A 19664-nucleotide genomic window follows, 5' to 3' on the forward strand; every position below is an offset into this window, starting at 1 on the left:
TTTAATACTTTGTTAACAATTACGCCAAGTGTCCTTGTACATAATTCACCCCTGTTTTAATGAGTCCACTGACTATTAATCCATTCTCGTGTCCGGTTAAATGAACGATTATTAGTATTTATAAATATCCCGCCCATCATGTCCGATCGAGTGTATATGGTTATTTATAGATACGTCAAATTGTAAATCTGTATATTAAATTAACGAACTATCTTTCAGTTAAACAAATATAAAGCCCATTAATAGTCCATAGTCCAATTTCTACAAGTGTCGGTCTTTTGCCAAACCCCAATTATGGTACAAAGCCCAATAACCCCATTTTTGATATTTATCCCAACATCATGATTACTTCGGCTTAAATAAGCATAATAATAATTTAGCTACGAGACATTAATTTAAAAAGGTTGAACATAACTTACAATGAGTATTAATAGCGTAGCGTTACACGGACAGAATTTCGACTTACAAACTTAAAACAATCGCCACTATAACCTTATTATTATTAAACTTACAATAAAATTAAAATTATAAAATATAAATATAAATATAAATATATCGTAGATAGATAGATAGAAAAAGAGGTCATGAATCGATCAGAATGTGCGACCTTTTATAGGCCCACGTTTCACTGTTGAGCTCCGCGAGTGCGGAGGTTTTCTTCATCATAGCTCCGCGAGTGCGGAGGTCTGGAATCCAGCTCATAGATTAGATCCAAAACGTGGGCTGCGTATAATTATAATATATAATAATATATATAATTAATTATATATTATATTATATTCTTGTGCATAATTGACTTGTAATTTTTGGTTCATTGCGTCGCGCGCTGAAAGTTGGTTCATGTCTCGGTTCCGGATTTTCGAACGCCTTTTCGTACGATTTAATATCTTGTACTTTGTGTTTCATGGCTTGTACTATTGTAATTTTTAGACGTTTCTCATCAATAATTTGAACCACTTGGATTGTACTTTATACTTTTTAGCTTTTTGGTTATTTACGTCTTCAATTCGTCGAATCTGTCTTTTGTCTTCACCCATTAATATTTAAATGAATATCACTTGTAAATAGAACAATTGAAACTAAAAGCTTGTCTTTCTTGAGGGATAATGCTATGAAGTATATGTTCATTTTTAGCATTATCAAATATTCCCTCACTTGAGCATTGCTTGTCCTCAAGCAATATAGTTTTGAAATAAAAATACTAGAATCACTTCTTTATTCTTCACACTTTGTACATCAGTGATTTCTATACGGCGGTATGAACAATGGTAGTAATATTGTGGTTTACAGTCCCACATGACTATGAAAATTTAGATCCTTTAAGGAAATTAGATCTTTATGAAAATATTTGATCTTTTGAAAATTCAAGCTAGATTTTACACTAGACAAGTTTTCCGGAATAACCCTTCACCGGTGTTTGCAAAAATGTTTTTGTGGGTTTTGTGGGTTTTAGATTTTAAAATTTTAGCTCAAAACTCGTGGTTTTGTGTCACCCACTTGCTAACCTTGTATTAGGAAAGCAACACGTCCAGTTTACTTGCTCCGCGTATTACCTTTCGGTAAACTACCATCCGGTTGTAAAGGAAAGTGTTGAACAAGCAACTGTTGAGGCAATGTCCCGTGACATGCTTTTGATTATGGTCTATATCGTGTCGGATGCAATTACTATCCTTGGTAGGAGCAATAGTAAAGATCACCCTATAGTTTTTTGGTCTGGCACAAGGTCCTGTCTTCGACCATGCTATGCAACCACCGTTATTACGGTTGACACCTGATTTGGTTCAGGTGACCTAATGAATTTCGATGAATTCTCAAGATTTTACGTTCAATGGTATTGAACGCATTGAAAATGGGTTTTCAGAAAACAAATCGGTTTGTAATTTGATCAAAATATTTTCTCGTTCAAGCTCGAGTTTAGATATCATCGAATTCCATGAGTTTGAATTGTCAATCTTTAAGGTCAATCTCAAGGATTGAGTAATATCAGTCTTAAAAGCTGATTTTTGATCTTTAAGGAGATTATCCTTTCTGGAAATCTGATTCATTAGTCTTATAAGCTAATTTGCACGGTGTCCCCCCATTGTACGAGACAGATACTCTCATGGTTAGGATAAGTCTGACCACTTGGCGATCCTGTTTGATGCGGAGGTCCATGGATTTCCTGCTGATTTTAGAGATGACTTTTCTAGATTTTTCGTCAACCTACAGCTGGTCTGGACGACAACTTCCTGACCTAAATCAAGAAGTGCGTGTCTTTTTCTCGAAAGACTTTACTTCCTTTTAAATTCTATTTATATTACAATAAACTGGGTAAAACTGATTAATATTGTTCAAAACAAAAGTATTTTCAATTATTTGTACAAAAATATATGATATATGTTCTAAATAACTTGGTAAATTTTTCCCACACTTGGCTTTTATTTTCCTTTCTTTGCCTTTTTATTTTCCTTTATTCCATTTTAAATGAATTCAAGCGTTTTGAGTTATTTCTCAATTTATGTCCTTTCCGAGGTAACAATAATTTCGGTGTTAACACCTAGTTTAATCGTTCATAAATATGTATAAACATGATTTTGAGAGAATTGGGTAGTCAGTATATAAGACTAGGGCTGTTCTTTATTATCAGAGAGTACTAGATTCTAATACAACTACTGCGTTACTAGTATTTTTAATGGTAACTAAGTGTTTAAATTTAAAATTTTAAAAATCCGAAAAAATTTAACCCCTTCCCACACTTAAGATCTTGCAATGCCTTCATTTGCAAGAAATCAGTAACAATTTAAATTATTGAGGGTGATTAGCGTAGAAAAATGATTAAATTTTACCAAAGTTTCCAAACATATTGTTGTAAATGTTGAATGATAAATGGTGCACTTCATTTGTTCATTCCGTCTGTTGTTACATCACACTTGTTTTTTGTTTTGTCGTCAAAATTAATAGCTTTTGCTGAACTTAATGAAAGTCTTTGAAAGTGCGCTGTTTTACCCTGTTTTGTACATGAGATAAACTACAACATATATATACATATTTTTGAAGTTGGGTATATCACCCCACACTCAAAAATTATTAAAAATCTAATAATAAAAGTTAGAAAATTATAAAAACTATTATAGTGTCAAAAGAAATATTAAAAGTATAAAATTACAAGTTACCAAATAAATAAAAATAGGCATAAAAGAAAATTAGGGTTGATGAGGATGGTGCCAGTAGGGAATCCATTCATAGCCGTATGTGTTGTAGAATGCTTGAGCTGAGTCATATGTAGGGTACGGTGGTCGGGTCTGTATAGTCCAGGGAGGAAATACGGGCATTGGAGTAGGAATGTCGTTTGTATTTATGTGTGTACAATGACTTATGATTTGGTTGATGATACTGCCAATCTTGAAATGCTCGTTGTCTAGCCATTTCATAATCATGTTGAGCCATAAAAATTTTCATTTCTGTCATCTGATTCCCCCCTCCTGCATTACCTTGTTGCTGATCTCTTTCAACCTGTGGATGATGGCCATCATATGGTGCTGCAGCGTTATGTCATTTCTTTAAAACCTTAGCACCATGATATACTTTCAAACCAATTGTATCACGGGGTTCTGGTGCTGCAATTATTAATCCCCCCTGACTTCTATCGACACCGAGATACACAGAAATTAAAGTAACAAAGATATCACCTCCTATTATACTATTAGGCCGTATACTCCTAACCATAGCCGATAAATAATAACCCACACAATAAGGTATACTCACAGCGCTCTGTGGGTCTCGAATACACATGAGATAAAATAAATCCCGCTCTGTGGGTCTCGAATACACATGAGATAAAATAAATCATTCTCATTTACCTTCTCTTTGTTCCTACCTCACTGTGTAATCGAGTTTGCTAAGAACATATGGATTACTCTTAGCTCAGCTCTATCAATATCAGTATAAGAGTTATTCCCCCCACGAAATCTGTTATGTCTAGTCATTCTACTCCATATTCTATTCATATCAAAATTTTCATCAACCCTCCTACCATTTACTATCAACCTTTGACAATCAGTAGATGCTAGTTCCTCAGGCGTATATATACACAAAGCCTGAGCCATGTCTAGTAGAGACATATGGCGCATCACACCTCCTAATAAAAATCTAATAAAACTTCGATCGGTTAAGGTAGCTACCCGATCATTTATTTCAACACTACATAATAATTCCACACACCATTCTCTATATACACGCCTACGTATATTAAACAAACGTTCCTAATCATTAAAAGTAGAATTATCATACCTTTGTGCAAGTAATTCTCTGATTGGATCGGCCAATCCCACTGTTTCTAACAGTTCCCAATCTATTACTCTGGGTACTTCAACAACATTAGACTGAAGGGTGTGCAAGTTCCTCTGATATTTTGGATAATCTATCCAATTTCGGTCAAAACTTAAATTAGGATGTAAATCTGTCAATTCTATATTTGAATATGAAATGAATTGATGCGGTAGATTTTGTCTATATTGGTCGTTAATCTCCTGTTCTTCTGCATTCTCAGGAGGAGCATTGTGAGCCTGGGATGCGGATGAAGATTTACCCCTTTCAGTCTGCAAAACACATTAAACACAATTTTTGTGCATCCAAATATGCATTAGTGTTAGCAAAATCATAAATCAAAACAATCATAATGACATGTTTAATCCATATTAAACTTTATATGCATTTTCACAATATTAACAATTCTATACTTTTACAAATAAACATATATGAAAATGTATACAATGTTCCTTAGCATTCATCTTCTAAATCATGTCAAAAATAATCATTATAGCAATTAAACGAGTTCCAAATGGCATTCATATTAATTAAATCGAGTTCATGCATTTTTTTGACTTAAAAAGTCCACTTTAATATTCAAAAATCATGTTTAGGATCAAAGTTTTGATCATTTAGCAACCTAAACATGTTACACTACTCAATTTAGTATAAACTAACAACAAAATTCGACCATAACCCGTTTATATCAAAAAGCCCCAATTTTGCTCAAGAACACAAACCCTAGATTACTCAAAATTTGAAGTTTAAAGCTTCTAATCATGTTAAATAGCATCAATCTAGGTTATACAAGCATAATACACAAACAATTTAAGCATAATTAAACTAGAAATCATCAAAATCAAATTAGGTATAAATTTATTTAAGAACACTAAAAATCCGAATAAAAGAGTATTTAGATGTAGAAATTACCGATCTCCTTGAGTAACTTCTTGGTAGGATCCTTCTCAACATGATTTTAGCAAAAAATTTGATGTTTAATGGTGAAACATTTCGAATTTGAGAGCGTTTTGTGTGTGTTTTTCGCAAAATTTTGTGTGTGGTGTGTTGGGGACTGGTCTGTTCGACCAGTTAACCCTTTCTGGGTTTTTCAAACTCCGCGAGTGCGGATGTGGGTCCCTTTCAAGTTCCGCGAATGCGTTTTTTTTATAAAGACCTTTAACTAATAAAACAAAAAGTAATAGATTTTAAAATTTTGTTTTCCTTTTTATTTAGGACGAGGTTGTTTCAGTACGTTTACCTAGTCCGCCCCTCGACAAAATTTTAAAATTTGTCATTTTAAAGCGTCTGTTTTAAAAGAAAAGATTTTTTTGGTTTTTTTAATGTTTTTGGCATACTTTAATTCAATAAAATTAAAAATAATGATAATAAAATTTCTCGTCCCTCCCGTGGGTAAAAAATTTCGGTTCAATGACCTAGTCTTCAACTCACGACGAATTTTAGAAATTATATTTTTAACTTAATGAAATAAAGTAAATTTTGTTTTTAAATTCTCACCAAACTTAATTTTAAAATGCATAAAATTAAAAATTCATATTAATATTATTAATATTTTTATACATTAATTTTACAAACTTTATATTGAAAATATTAATTTTTTTAAAATATAAAAAAAACTTAAATATATTGATTTTAAAAAGATTTACAATAATAATTTAATATTTATATATTGATTTTAAAAACAAGGTAAAAATTAAAATGAAAAAAAAATCTTTTTGGTCTTTTTTCCCACTTTAATCAATCAAATATTATCAAAAATATACGCCCCTCTTTTGGGTAAAGTAATTTCGGCTATTTTACCTAGTTTTACTCCTGACGAATTTTTGAAATATTTTGGATTGATTGATTAAAGATATTTATACCTCAAGAATAAACGGTAAATTTCGCAGTGATGTAATAAATTTTTGTATGATATCAATAATTTCGGTTTCGCATACGTAATTTTATTGAATATCAATTTAATACTTTATAGCGAACGATTTAGCGTTTATTATCAAAAGGTTAAAAGCAATAAAATAAAATAAAAACTGTACATATTTACCTATGAGAAAGAATTCTCAGAGACCTGCTTTAGCCGACTCATAGGAGAGTCGTGTGATTTGGTTTTCCATAGCTACATAAGCGTAACCTCGATTCTTCAATAAATTTTCTTCTAAACACATGAACGGTCCTTCTCTGCATAGAGTAACAAATTTGGTATTTGAATATGTTTGATTTTTCGAACATTTACCTTCGTGTGACCATTTTCCGCATTTATGACATCTTTCAAGGTGTCGTGCTCTTCTTTTTGTTGCGGATTTTGATTTTCCTTTACCAAAATGTATTTTATTATAATTGTTCCTAAGTTCTTTCCTCACTTCGTCCATTTTTCTCTTATGAATGATACCAGTCCACTCGGAAGTGTGCCATTATTACGTTTAGTAATCATAGCGTGTAGCATTAGACAATGGTTCAGATCAAAGGAATTCTTCATCTCGTAAAACCTAAAAGAAATAAAAATTCAGAATAGAGGGAGAAGACTAGTTCTTTAGGGTCTGCTAGGGAAAGACCATTCGGATTCCATTCTCAGAAACTACATGAGAACAAAATATCTAACTCTAACAAAAATATATATTATCCTTAAAAGACTCGAATCTTCCCACACTTAGTTCGCTGTGGTGTCGAAATTGTGATTAACTTCATCTTTAACTTCCATTGGATTATCTATGTAATGTTTAACTCTGTGACCATTTACTTTAAATTCAATCCCATTTGAATTTATTAATTCTACTGTTCCGTATGGGAAAACTCTTTTGACTATAAATGATCCAGACCATCTTGATTTCAATTTTCCAGGAAATAGCTTGAATCGTGAATTGAAAAGAAGAACTCTGTCTCCTTCTTTAAATTCTTTTGAACTTCTGATTCTTTTATCATGCCATTTTTTCGTTCTTTCTTTATAGATTAACGAATTTTCATATGCTTCATGTCTTAATTCTTCTAATTCAATTAATTGACTTAACCGTAGACGTCCAACTTCATGTAAATCAAGATTACATGTCTTCAAAGCCCAAAATGCTTTATGCTCAATTTTCACTGGAAGGTGACATGCTTTTCCGTAAACGAGTCTAAAAGATGTGGTTCCAATTGGAGTTTTGTAGGCTGTTCTAAAAGCCCAGAGTGCATCCTCCAATTTCATGGACCATTCCTTCGGATTTGATCCTACAGTTTTCTCTAAAATACGTTTTAATGCTTGGTTGGTATTTTCAACTTGTCCACTTGTTTGTGGATGATAAGCGGTTGAGATTTTATGAGTTACTCCATATCTTTTAAGAACTTTCTCAAGTTGATTGTTACAAAAATGAGTACCCCGATCACTTATTAAAGCTTTCGGTGTTCCGAACCTTGCAAAAAGTTGTTTTAAGAAGTTGACTACAACTCGTGCATCATTAGTTGGGAGAGCTTGTGCTTCCGCCCATTTAGATACATAATCAATGGCAACGAGACTATAGAGATTATTATGAGATTTTAGAAATGGACCCATAAAGTCAATACCCCAAACATCAAATACTTCACATACTTGAATGACATTTTGTAAAATTTCATCACGTTGACTTATTTTTCCGGCCCTTTGACAAGCATCACAGGATTTACAAAAAGGTGTGCGTCTTTGAAAATTGTAGGCCAATAGAATCCAGCGTCATAGACTTTTCTTGCCATAAGTTGAGGCCCATAATGCCCTCCTGTTGGTCCTGTGTGACAATGGTTTAAGATTTAACTAGCTTCATCCCTGAATACACATCGACGTATTATTCCATCGGGACAACTTTTAAACAAATGTGGATCTTCCCAAAAATAGTGTTTTATATCACTAAAGAATTTCTTTCGTTTTTGGTACCACAACCATTTTTTTCAAGGAATCCACATACTAAGTAGTTTGCATAGTCTGCAAACTATGGAATTTCATTATAATCTATCTTCAATAGATATTCATCAGGAAAGTTATCTTGTATAGCCGATTCATTTAGAACTTCTAATTCAGGATTTTCAAGACGAGAAAGATGATCAGCTGCGAGATTTTCTGCTCCATTTTTGTCTCCGATTTCAATATCGAACTCTTGTAAGAGTAGGATTCAACGGATTAATCGTGGTTTGGCATCTTGTTTTGAAAATAGGTATCTAAGAGCAGAATGTTCGGTATAGACCACCGTTTTTGCTAGAACGAGATATGAACGAAATTTGTCAAAAGCAAAGACAATGGCAAGGAGTTCTTTTTCAGCAGTTGTGTAATTCATTTGTGCTCCTTGTGATGTCTTACTAGCGTAATAAATAGGTTGAAATCATTTTTCAATCCTTTGTCCTAAAATGGCTCCCATTGCAAAATCACTTGCATCGCACATAAGTTCAAATGGTAGATTCCAATTTGGAGTTATCATGATCGGCGCATTAGTGAGTTTTTCTTTAAGAATATTAAAAGATTTGATGCATTCATCCGAAAAGATGAATGGAACATCCTTTTCTAGGATTTTATTCATAGGAGTGGCAATTTTAGAAAAATCTTTTATGAAACGTCGGTAAAAACCGGCATGCCCTAGAAAACTTCTAACTCCTCTAACATTGGTGGGATGTGAAATTTTAGCAATTACATCTACTTTAGCTCTATCTACTTCAATTCCTTCCTTTGAAATTTTATGACCAAGAACGATGCCTTCTCTAACCATGAAATGGCATTTCTCCCAATTAAGTACTAGATTTGTTCGTTCGCATCTAATAAGCATTCGTTCAAGATTAACTAGACATGATTCAAAAGTATCACCGAAGATTGAGAAGTCATCCATGAAAACTTCCATGCATTCCTCTATCATGTCGTGAAAAATTGCCATCATGCACCTTTGAAAGGTTGCAGGGGCGTTGCAAAGTCCAAATGGCATGCGTTTGTAAGCAAAAGTACCATAAGGGCATGTGAAGGTGGTTTTCTCTTGGTCCTCGGGTGCGATTGGAATTTGAAAATATCCGGAGAAGCCGTCAAGAAAACCATAGTAACTGTTTCTAGCTAACCTTTCCAACATTTGATCAATGAAAGGTAAGGGAAAGTGATCTTTTCTGGTGGCGTCATTAAATTTTCTATAATCAATACAAACTCGCCATCCTGTTACAGTCCTAGTAGGAATAAGCTCATTTTTTTAATTTGTGATGACATTCATGCCACCCTTCTTAGGTACGCATTGAACTGGGCTTACCCATGGACTATCAGAAATTCGATAAATTAAACCTGCATCTAGCAGTTTAATAATTTCTTTCTTAACAACTCTTGCATATTACTCCGTAGGATTTAATCTTCGTTGGCGTTGCACATACATTTTATGACCTTCTTTCATAAGGATTTTATGTGTGCAATACGAAGGACTTATGCCTTTAATATCATGAATCTTCCATGCAATAGCTGGTTTATGAGCTTTTAACACAGAAATGAGTTGAGATTTTTCATTTTTCGTAAGAGTAAGACGATATTATTACAGGTAATTCAGATTCACCATGTAAATAAGCATATTCCAAATGGTTTGGAAGTGGCTTTAACTCTAATGTCGGTAGTTCTTCTATCGATGATTTGTATCGATATCTGTCTTCCTCTTTTAGCATTTGAATTTCTTCTGTTGTTGGTTCATATCCATTAGCCATGAGTGTAGCTAACATTTCAGTTTCATCAATTGGTTCAGTTCCTTCTCCTAAAGAACATTCTCCTGTTCCTTGTAACTCTGGAAATTCTTCTAACAATTCTGCATGTGAATCTATAGTTTGAATATAATAACATGTATCATCTGCAGATTGCGGTTGTTGCATGGCTCTATCAATAGAAAAGGTAACACTCTCGTCCTCTATACTTAGGGTCAGTTTCTTACCGAACACGTCTATTATTGCTTTAGCCGTGTTTAAGAATGGTCTTCCTAATATGAGAGGAACTCGAGAATCTTCTTCCATGTCCAGAATAACAGAGTCTACTGGAAATACTAAAGTATCAACTTTAACTAGCATGTTTTCCATTATCCCTCTAGGATATTTTACTGATCGATCGGCTAGTTGTATGCTTATTCGTGTTGGTTTTAATTCTCCAAGGTCTAGTTTAGTGTATAATGAATATGGCATTAAATTTATACTAGCACCTAAGTCTGCCAATGCTTCTATTGAACTAAGACTACCCAGAAAACATAGAATTGTGAAACTTCCTGTATCTGATAATTTTTCTGGTATCTTATTCAACAACACTGTAGAACAATTAGCATTCATAGTAACAGCCGAGAGTTCTTCCATTTTCATTCTATTTGTGATTAGATCTTTCAGGAATTTAGCATATCTTGGCATTCCTGAAATTACATCAATGAAAGGAAGATTGACATTTATCTGTTTAAACATATTCAAGAATTTGAATTGCTCAGCTTCATGTCTTTCTTTTCTCATTTTACTTGGGTAAGGCAGTGGTGGTTGGTATGGTTTAACATAAGGTTTAGCCTTAACTGTGTTATCTTTATTAACCTTTTCAACTACCGGTTCTGTTTCCTTTTCTTGCTCAGATTGTGGTTCTTGTGTAGTAGGAATAGATTCATCAGAAATTACAGGTATTTCCGGTGGTTTAAGTGTGATACCACTTCTTGTGGTAATGGCTTTAGCTGTTTCATTCCGGGGGTTAGCATTTGTATCACTAGGTATTCTTCTCGGTTTTCTTTCACCTATCAACCTTGCTAAGTTACTTACTTCTTGTTCCAGATTTTGGATAGAAGCTTGTTGATTTCTAAATGCTTGAGCATTTTGTTCATTGGTTTGTTTCTGAGATGTGAAAAATTGATTTTGAGATTCCAATAGCTTCGACATCATATCTTCTAAATTTGGCTTTTTATCATCGGTTTGTGGTGGTTTATTTTGAAAAATAGGTCTTTGCTGGTTGTAAGTATTATTAGATACTTGTTGATTGTTGTATGGAACATTTCGGTTATAATTCTGATTTTGATTGTAGTTTGGTCTTGGCGGTTGATAATTATTTTGATAATTATTTCCAGGCCTTTGGTTCATGTATGAAACATTCTCTCTTTGTTCCATTGTTTGTTCAATACTGAGACAATCTTTTGTCAAATGTGGTCCTCCACACTACTCACAACTAATTCGTATTGAGTGAATATCTTTAGTCATCTTTTCCATTCGTCTTTCGACAGCATCTATCTTTGAGGAAATGGAATCAAAGTCATGGCTAGAATCGGCTCTAGCCGCTTTAGATGATCTAACGATATCTTTTTCTTGGTGCCACTCATGTGAGTGGGAAGCAGTGTTATCAATAATTTTGTAAGCTTCAGTTGCGGTTTTCTTCATAATGGAACCACCAGCTACTATATCGATGTCTTTTCTTGTAGTGATGTCGCATCCTTGGTAGAATATTTGTACTATTTGATAAGTGTCTAAACCATGCTGCGGACATCCTCTCAACAATTTTCCAAATCTTGTCCATGCCTCATATATAATTTCATTTTGCTTTTGTGTGAACGTAACAATTTCTCCTTGAAGTCTCACGGCTTTAGATGCCGGAAAGAATTGTTTAAGAAAATTTTCAACTAAAACATCCCATGTATCAATCACCCCTTTAGGTAACGATTCTAACCAATCTTTGGCTTCTCCCTTTAAAGTCTAGGGAAATAACATGAGATAGATCTGTTCATCCTCTACTTCTCTGATTTTGAATAGAGTACAGATCCTATTAAAGGTTCGAAGATGTTCGTTTGGATCTTCCTTCGGCGAACCACTAAATTGGCATTGATTAGTTACCATGTGTAGGATTTGTCCTTTGATTTCATAATCTGGCGCATTAATGTCTGGTTGAGTAATTGCATGACCTTGGCCAGTGCGTTTAGCCCTCATTCGGTCTTCCATACTTAGAGGTTCCAGATTTTCCATGATTGAATTTGTTGAATCTGAATCACTAGAGGATTCTGATTTAATGGTTTCTTGATCGACAATCTCTGGATGAGTAATTTGTGGTTCAGGAGGAATGATTAGTGGTTCAGGATCTCTGAATTGTCCCTGAATATCCTCCGGATTCTCAATTGTGAGGTCGGGTTCAAAAAATGGATTATCGGAAATTTGAATTGGAGTACTTGGTCGACTAGATGACGATTCTATGGAAAAATCAACGGCGACATTGTTGGCTAGATGTCTTGATCGAGTTACAGGTGGTGAACGTATGAAAGGTGGTGAACGTTTTGCTCGGTGCATTCACTGAATATCCTATTAGTTATAAAAGATAAAAATTATATAAGTTATCAAATTAATAGACTTTTCTAATTTTGCTCACGTTTCGAATAGCCAATAGATGCAGCAGGTAGCCAGGACCCTTTAAATCGGAAGCCCACAACTCGCCACTAACAAATCCAACTATTACTACGAACCAGAAAATTTTGGATGTCTATCAATTTAACCGCTTAAAATAATTTTTCGTTTTGAAATTTTAGAGAAGAAATAGAAAATTCTATGTCTTAAAAACTAGAGCGTCGAGAAAATAAGAAAGAAAAAGAGTGCGTCGAAAAACGTCGAAAAATAAAAGGTCGAAAAAATAAGGGTAAAAAAATAATAAAATGCAGCGTCAAAACTCAAAAGTCTAAAAACTAAATATTAAAACTTACGTCTAAAGGTATTAAAGCTTAAAGGAATTCTATATCCAAAATGGTAATAAATTAAAAAGTACTAAAATCTTAAAACGGCGTCGCAAAATTCTAAAGCGTCTAAATCTTAGTCTAAAGAAAAAGCACTTAAGGGATTTTACGGCAAAACCTAAAAATCTAGAAATATAAAGTTACTACGGCAAAATACTAGTCTTAAAACTAATTACGAACGATAAATTACAAATTACGAAATAAACGATTAAAATATACAATTTATAAAAAGAAACTAAAAATGATAAAATTACTAATTTTTATAAAAATATTATTTTTATATTATTATTTTATAAAAGTATTAATTTTATATATTTAATAAAACTAATTATAACTTAAAAATACAAATTAAATAAAGCTAAAACTAATTATAAAAATTAATTAAATAATTAAACCCTAATTAGGGTTGATTAATAATAATAATTAATAATACTCCGTAATTAATGTTGCACGATGTTGAAACCTGGCGTGTCAGAATAGGCTCCGCGAGTGCGGATTTTTTCTGCCCAAGAGCTCCGCGAGTGCGGAGTATGCACGTTCAGAAGAGATGCAGGCCAGAAATCGCAGGTTCAGTTTTAATTTTTTTTTTTAATTTTTACTTTATAATTTTACAAAATTTAAAATAAGTTATTAAAATGCACTTATATTTTAAAAATATATATTTTCGTTTTGAATTTTTTTTTTTTGGTTTTTCGTTTTTATGTTTTAAATTTTTGTTTTTAATATTTAAAACTTATATTTTTACAAAAATAGATTAAAACTTAATAAAAATCTCTTTTTTTGTATATATGGTGTTTCGCTTCGGCGTTTTAGTGTCCCCGGCAGCGGCGCCAAAAATACTTGATGTTATGCGAGATGTATACGAAATAGTTATATTTTTATTGCGAAATACTATTAAATACGATGCAATTTTACACAAGTTATTTATTTATTTATTTATAGAGTGGATATACCTAAACCTTGCTACAACACTATAGGCAGTGTACATAATCATACAGTAGTGTAGTTTTTAGTAAGTCTGGTTCGTTTCGCAGGGAGCTAGCCAAGTTTAACGCTATATTTTTAAACTATAGTTGTATATATATATATATATATATATATATATATATATATACAACTATAGTTTAAAAATATATAGCGTTAAACTTGGCTAGCTCCCTGCGGAACGAACCAGACTACTTATATATATATATATATATATATATATATATATATATATATATATATATATATATATATATATATATATATATATTATAAAAAGGGGGTTTTACCGTTTAATGACCGGTTTGTCGATTTTAAAACTTTAGTCGCAATTAAAACCTAATGTAAAATATTAAAAATAAAAATAACTTAATTTAGAGCGTAAAGTAAATAATGATAATAAAAGTGCGATAAATAAAAGTGCGCTAAATAAAATGATGATAAATAAAATTGCAATAATTAAAAAGTACGATAATTAAAAGTGCGATAAGATATAAAATAAAGGAATTATACTTATTTAAACTTTCGTAATCCTGATGTTTGACGTGTTGATTTTAATTTATTACCATGGGTTAATTGTCCTTTGTCCTGGATTATTTGATATGTCCATCTGGTTTTTGTCCATAACAGTCCATCAGTCATAAATATAAAGTGCGAGTGTCCTCGTCAAATTATCCTTATACCCGAAGTCAAATATTCCAACTAATTGGGGACTTAAACTGTAACAAGGTCTTAATACTTTGTTTAATAATTACACCAGGATATCAACTGCGTGTAACCCAAGGTTTTAACACTTTGTTAACAATTACGCCAAGTGTCCTTGTACATAATTCACCCCTGTTTTAATGAGTCCATTGACTATTAATCCATTCCCGTATCCGGTTAAATGAACGATTATTAGTATTTATAAATATCCCGCCTATCGTGTTCGATCGAGTGTATATGGTTATTTATAGATACGTTAAATTGTAAATCTCTATATTAAATTAACGAACTATCATTCAGTTAAACAAATATAAAGCCCATTAATAGTCCATAGTCCAATTTCTACAAGTGTCGGTCTTTTGTCCAAACCCCAATTATGGTACAAAGCCCAATAACCCCGTTTTTAATATTTAGCCCAACATCATGATTACTTCGGCTTAAATAATCATAATAATAATTTAGCTACGAGACATTAATTTAAAAATGTTGAACATAACTTACAATGAGTATTAATAGCATAGCGTTACACGGACAAAATTTCGACTTACAAACTTAAAACATTCGCCACTATAACCTTATTATTATTAAACTTAAATTAAAATTAAAATTATAAAATATAAATATAAATATATCGTAGATAGATAGATAGATAGAAAAAGAGGTCATGAATCGATCAGAATTCGCGGCCTTTTATAGGCCCACGTTTTACTGTTGAGCTCCGCGAGTGCGGAGGTTTTCTTCATCATAGCTCCGCGAGTGCGGAGGTCTGGAATCCAGCTCACAGATTAAATCCAAAACGTGGGCTGCGTATAATTATAATATATAATAATATATATAATTAATTATATGTTATATTATATTCTTGTGCATAGTTGACTTGTAATTTTTGGTCCATTGCGTCGCGCGCTGAAAGTTGGTTCATGTCTCGGTTCGGGATTTTCGAACGCCTTTTCGTACGATTTAATATCTTGTACTTTGTGTTTCACGGCTTGTACTATTGTAATTTTTAGACGTTTCTCATCAATAATTTGAACCACTTGGATTGTACTTTGTACTTTTTAGCTTTTTGGTCATTTGCGTCTTCAATTCATCGAATCTGTCTTTTGTCTTCTCCCATTAATATTTAAACGAATATCACTTGTAAATAGAACAATTGCAACTAAAAGCTTGTCTTTTTTGAGGGATAATGCTATGAAGTATATGTTCGTTTTTAGCATTATCAATTACAGAGGGAGAGATAGATATTATGTTGGTGTACTTCTCTCGTTCAGAATTCGTGCAATTTATAGACCTGGCCAACTTTCCTTAGCCATGCGATCGCATGGAATTAGTGCTTCCTGGCCATGCGATCGCTTGGCCGCCTGTGACAGCTAACATCTTTTGTTTTCTTCTTTGTCGACGTAATTTTTTAATATATATATATATATATATAATATATATTAATTATATATATATATTATATTATATTCTTGTGCATAGTTGAATCGTAATTTTAGGTCCGTTGTCTCGCGCGTTGATGCTCGGTTTATGTCTAGGTTCCAGATTTTTGAACGTCCTTTCGTACGCGTAGATATCTTGTAATTTGCGTTTCGCAATTTGTAATTTGCACAAAAAATTATTTTCCTTAAGTCCCAAAATCCGCGCAAGTCTTTTAACTCACTTTTTAGGACGCTTTTGAGTGCACTATGGCTTCAAGGACCCTTTTCCAGTTTTAGTGGCACTTTTTCTTCAATTCTTTAATCTTCGTGCTTCGTCTTCGCATTTATTTATTTAAATGATTACAACTTAAATATAGAACAATTACAACTACAAATATTATATATTGGAATAATATTGCACCTAAATATATGTTCATTTAGAGCACTATCAAATATCCCCACACTTAAGCATTGCTTGTCCTCAAGCAATACAGAACTTGAAATAAAATCACACTTCACTCGAATCACTTTTTTTATTCTCACACTTTGTACATCAGTGATTTTGATACGGCGGTATAAACAATGATAGTAACGATGTGGTTTACAGTCCCACATGACTATTAAAAATTTAGATCCTTTAAGGAAATTGGATCTTTATTAAAACATTTGATCTTTTGAAAATTTATTCTGGCTTTTACCCTAGATAAGTTTTCCGGAATAACCCTTCACCGGTGTTTGCAAAATATTTTTGTGGGTTTTGTGGGTTTCAGATTTTAAAATTTTAGCTCAAAACTTGCGGTTTTGTGTCACCCATTTGCTAACCTTGTATTAGGAAAGCACACGTCCAGTATACTTGCTCTGTATATTACCTTTTGGTAAACTACTGTCCGGTTGTAAAGGAAAGCATTAAACAAGCAACTGTTAAGGCAATGTCTAATGACATGCAGATGTTCATGGTCCAAAACGTGTCGGATGCAATTACTATCCTTTGTAGGAGAAATAGTAAAGATTACCCTATGATTTTTTCGGTCTGGCACAAGGTCCTGTCTTCGACCATGCTATGCAACCACCGTTCTTACGGTTGACACCCGATTTGGTTCAGGTGACCTAATGAATTCCGGCGAATTCTTAGGATTTTACGTTCAATGGTAATGAACGCATTAAAAATAGGTTTTCAGAAAATAAATCGGTTTGTAATTTTGATCAAAATATTTTCTCGTTCAAGCTCGAGTTTAGATATCATTGAATTCCATGAGTTTGTAATTCTAAATCTTTAAGGTCAATCTCAAGGATTGAGTAATATCAGGCTTAAAAGCTGATTTTCAATCTTTAAGGAGATTATCCTTTCTGGGGGTCTAAATCATTAGTCTTATCAAGCTAATTTGCACGGTGCCCTCCCCATTTTACGAGACAGATCCTCTCATGGTTAGGATAAGTCTGACCACTTGGCGACCCTGTTTGATGCTGAGGTCCGTGGATTTCCAGCTGATTTTCGAGAAAACTTTTCAAGGTTTTTCGTAGACTCTACAACTGGTCTGGACGACAACTTTCTGACCTAAATCAAGAAGCGTGTGTCTTTTTTTGGAAGACTTTACTTCCTTTTAATGATGGAATTGATTCATTGTGCAGATCCATCTTTCTTTCAGATATATATTACAGTAAATTAGGTAAAACTGATTATTATCGTCCAAAATAAAAGTACCTGCAATAATCTGTACCAAATATGTGATATGTGTTTTAAATAACTTGGTAAATTCTTCCCACACTTAACTTTAATTTATTTTTTCTTTGTCTTTTTATTCTCATCTATTCTATTTTAAATGAATTCTAACGTTTTGGGTTGTTTCTCCATTTATGTTCTCTCCGAGGTAACAATAATTTCGGTATTATCACCTAGTTTTATCGTTCATAAATATGTTTAAACATGATTTTGAATTCATTTAGTTGAAAATTTTTCAAATTTTCACAAAATTTGGCAATTAAACTAAGTGTATACCCGAGAGAATTTATAACCCTTCCCCAAACTTGAGATCATGCAATGCCCTCATTTGCATGAAATCAGACTATAATTATAAATTCATGAGGGTGATTAGTGTAGAAAAGTGATTAAAAATACTCAGTTTGTAATTACTAAGCTCGTCGAATGATAGATGGAGCGCCTCATCGTTCATTCCTTTTGTTGTAATTTCACATATGTTTTGCGTCTTATCGTCAAAATTAATAGTTTTTTGCTGAACATAATGCCAGTCTTTGAAAGTGCGCTGTTTTACCCTGTTTTGTACATAAGATAAACTACAAACATATATATATATATATATATATATATATATATATATATATATATATATATATATATATATATATATATATATATATATATATATATATATATATATATATATATATATATATATATATATATATATATATATATATATATATTTATAAAACCTTTATTTATTAAAACAATTTAAATGAATAATTTTTTAAAATTTTATTTCCTTTTACTTTAGGTAGTTTCGGTCTGTTTACCTAGTCCGTCCCTCGACAAAATTTAAAATTTGTCGTTTTTAAAGCGATTGTTTTAAAAGCAAAGATTTTTTTTTTTTTTTTGGGTTTTTTAATTTTTTTTGGTATACTTTAGATCAATAAAATTAAAAATTATGATAACAAAATTTTTCGCCCCGCCCTCGGGTAAAGCAATTTCGGTTCCATGACCTAGTCTTCAACTTACGATGAATTTTAGAAATCATTTTTTTAAACTTAATGAAATAAAGTAAATTTTGTTTTTAAAATCACACAAAACTTAAATTTAAAAAATGCATATTAATTTCATACAAAACCTACAAAACAAAAATTCAGAATGGGGGGAGAAAACTAGTTCTTTAGTGTCTGCTAGTGGAAAAGACCAATCGGATTCCATTCTCGGAACTACACGAGAACAGAACAACTAACTCTAGACAGCATTTTCTTTTTAGAACATTTGAATCTCCCCACACTTAGGTAGTTGTGGTGTCGAAATTGTGATTAACTTCATCATCAATTTCTCTTGGACCATAATCAACTTGCGTATCTGTGACTTTTGCTTTAAGCCATTGGTCAGATTCCTGTGTAATATCCACAAATTCAACTAGTTTTGCCTTTTCTTTAGGTGATAGATTGGATACTAACCGGTTACATAACTTAAAGTTCCCCTTGGTTCTAGCATCGCGAATCCGTTTAATCAGTTTCTTCATTGAACTGTTAATAACTGGATCATTTAATTTCATGTCAACAACGGGGTTCTTTGTTATTAGTCCATCATTAGGTTTTAATTCATCTTCCCCACACTTAGGCATTTTATTATTGCTAAGCACTACCGTTGGAGTTGGTAAAACAATATGGTTCTTACCAATCGTTTTTGTTGGTTCAACGGTTTTGGTTGGTGGAGATTTAGACTTTCGACTCACAAAGGTGATTGATTTTTCATCATTACTAAGTGTCATTCTACCCTCTCTTACATCAAATAACGGCCCGGTGGACGCTAAGAATGGTCGGCCTAAAATTAGAGGAATGTTTGGGTCCTCTTCTATGTCAATGA

This window comes from Rutidosis leptorrhynchoides, chromosome 5 (genome assembly GCF_046630445.1).
Source record: "Rutidosis leptorrhynchoides isolate AG116_Rl617_1_P2 chromosome 5, CSIRO_AGI_Rlap_v1, whole genome shotgun sequence".
NCBI lineage: Eukaryota > Viridiplantae > Streptophyta > Magnoliopsida > Asterales > Asteraceae > Rutidosis > Rutidosis leptorrhynchoides.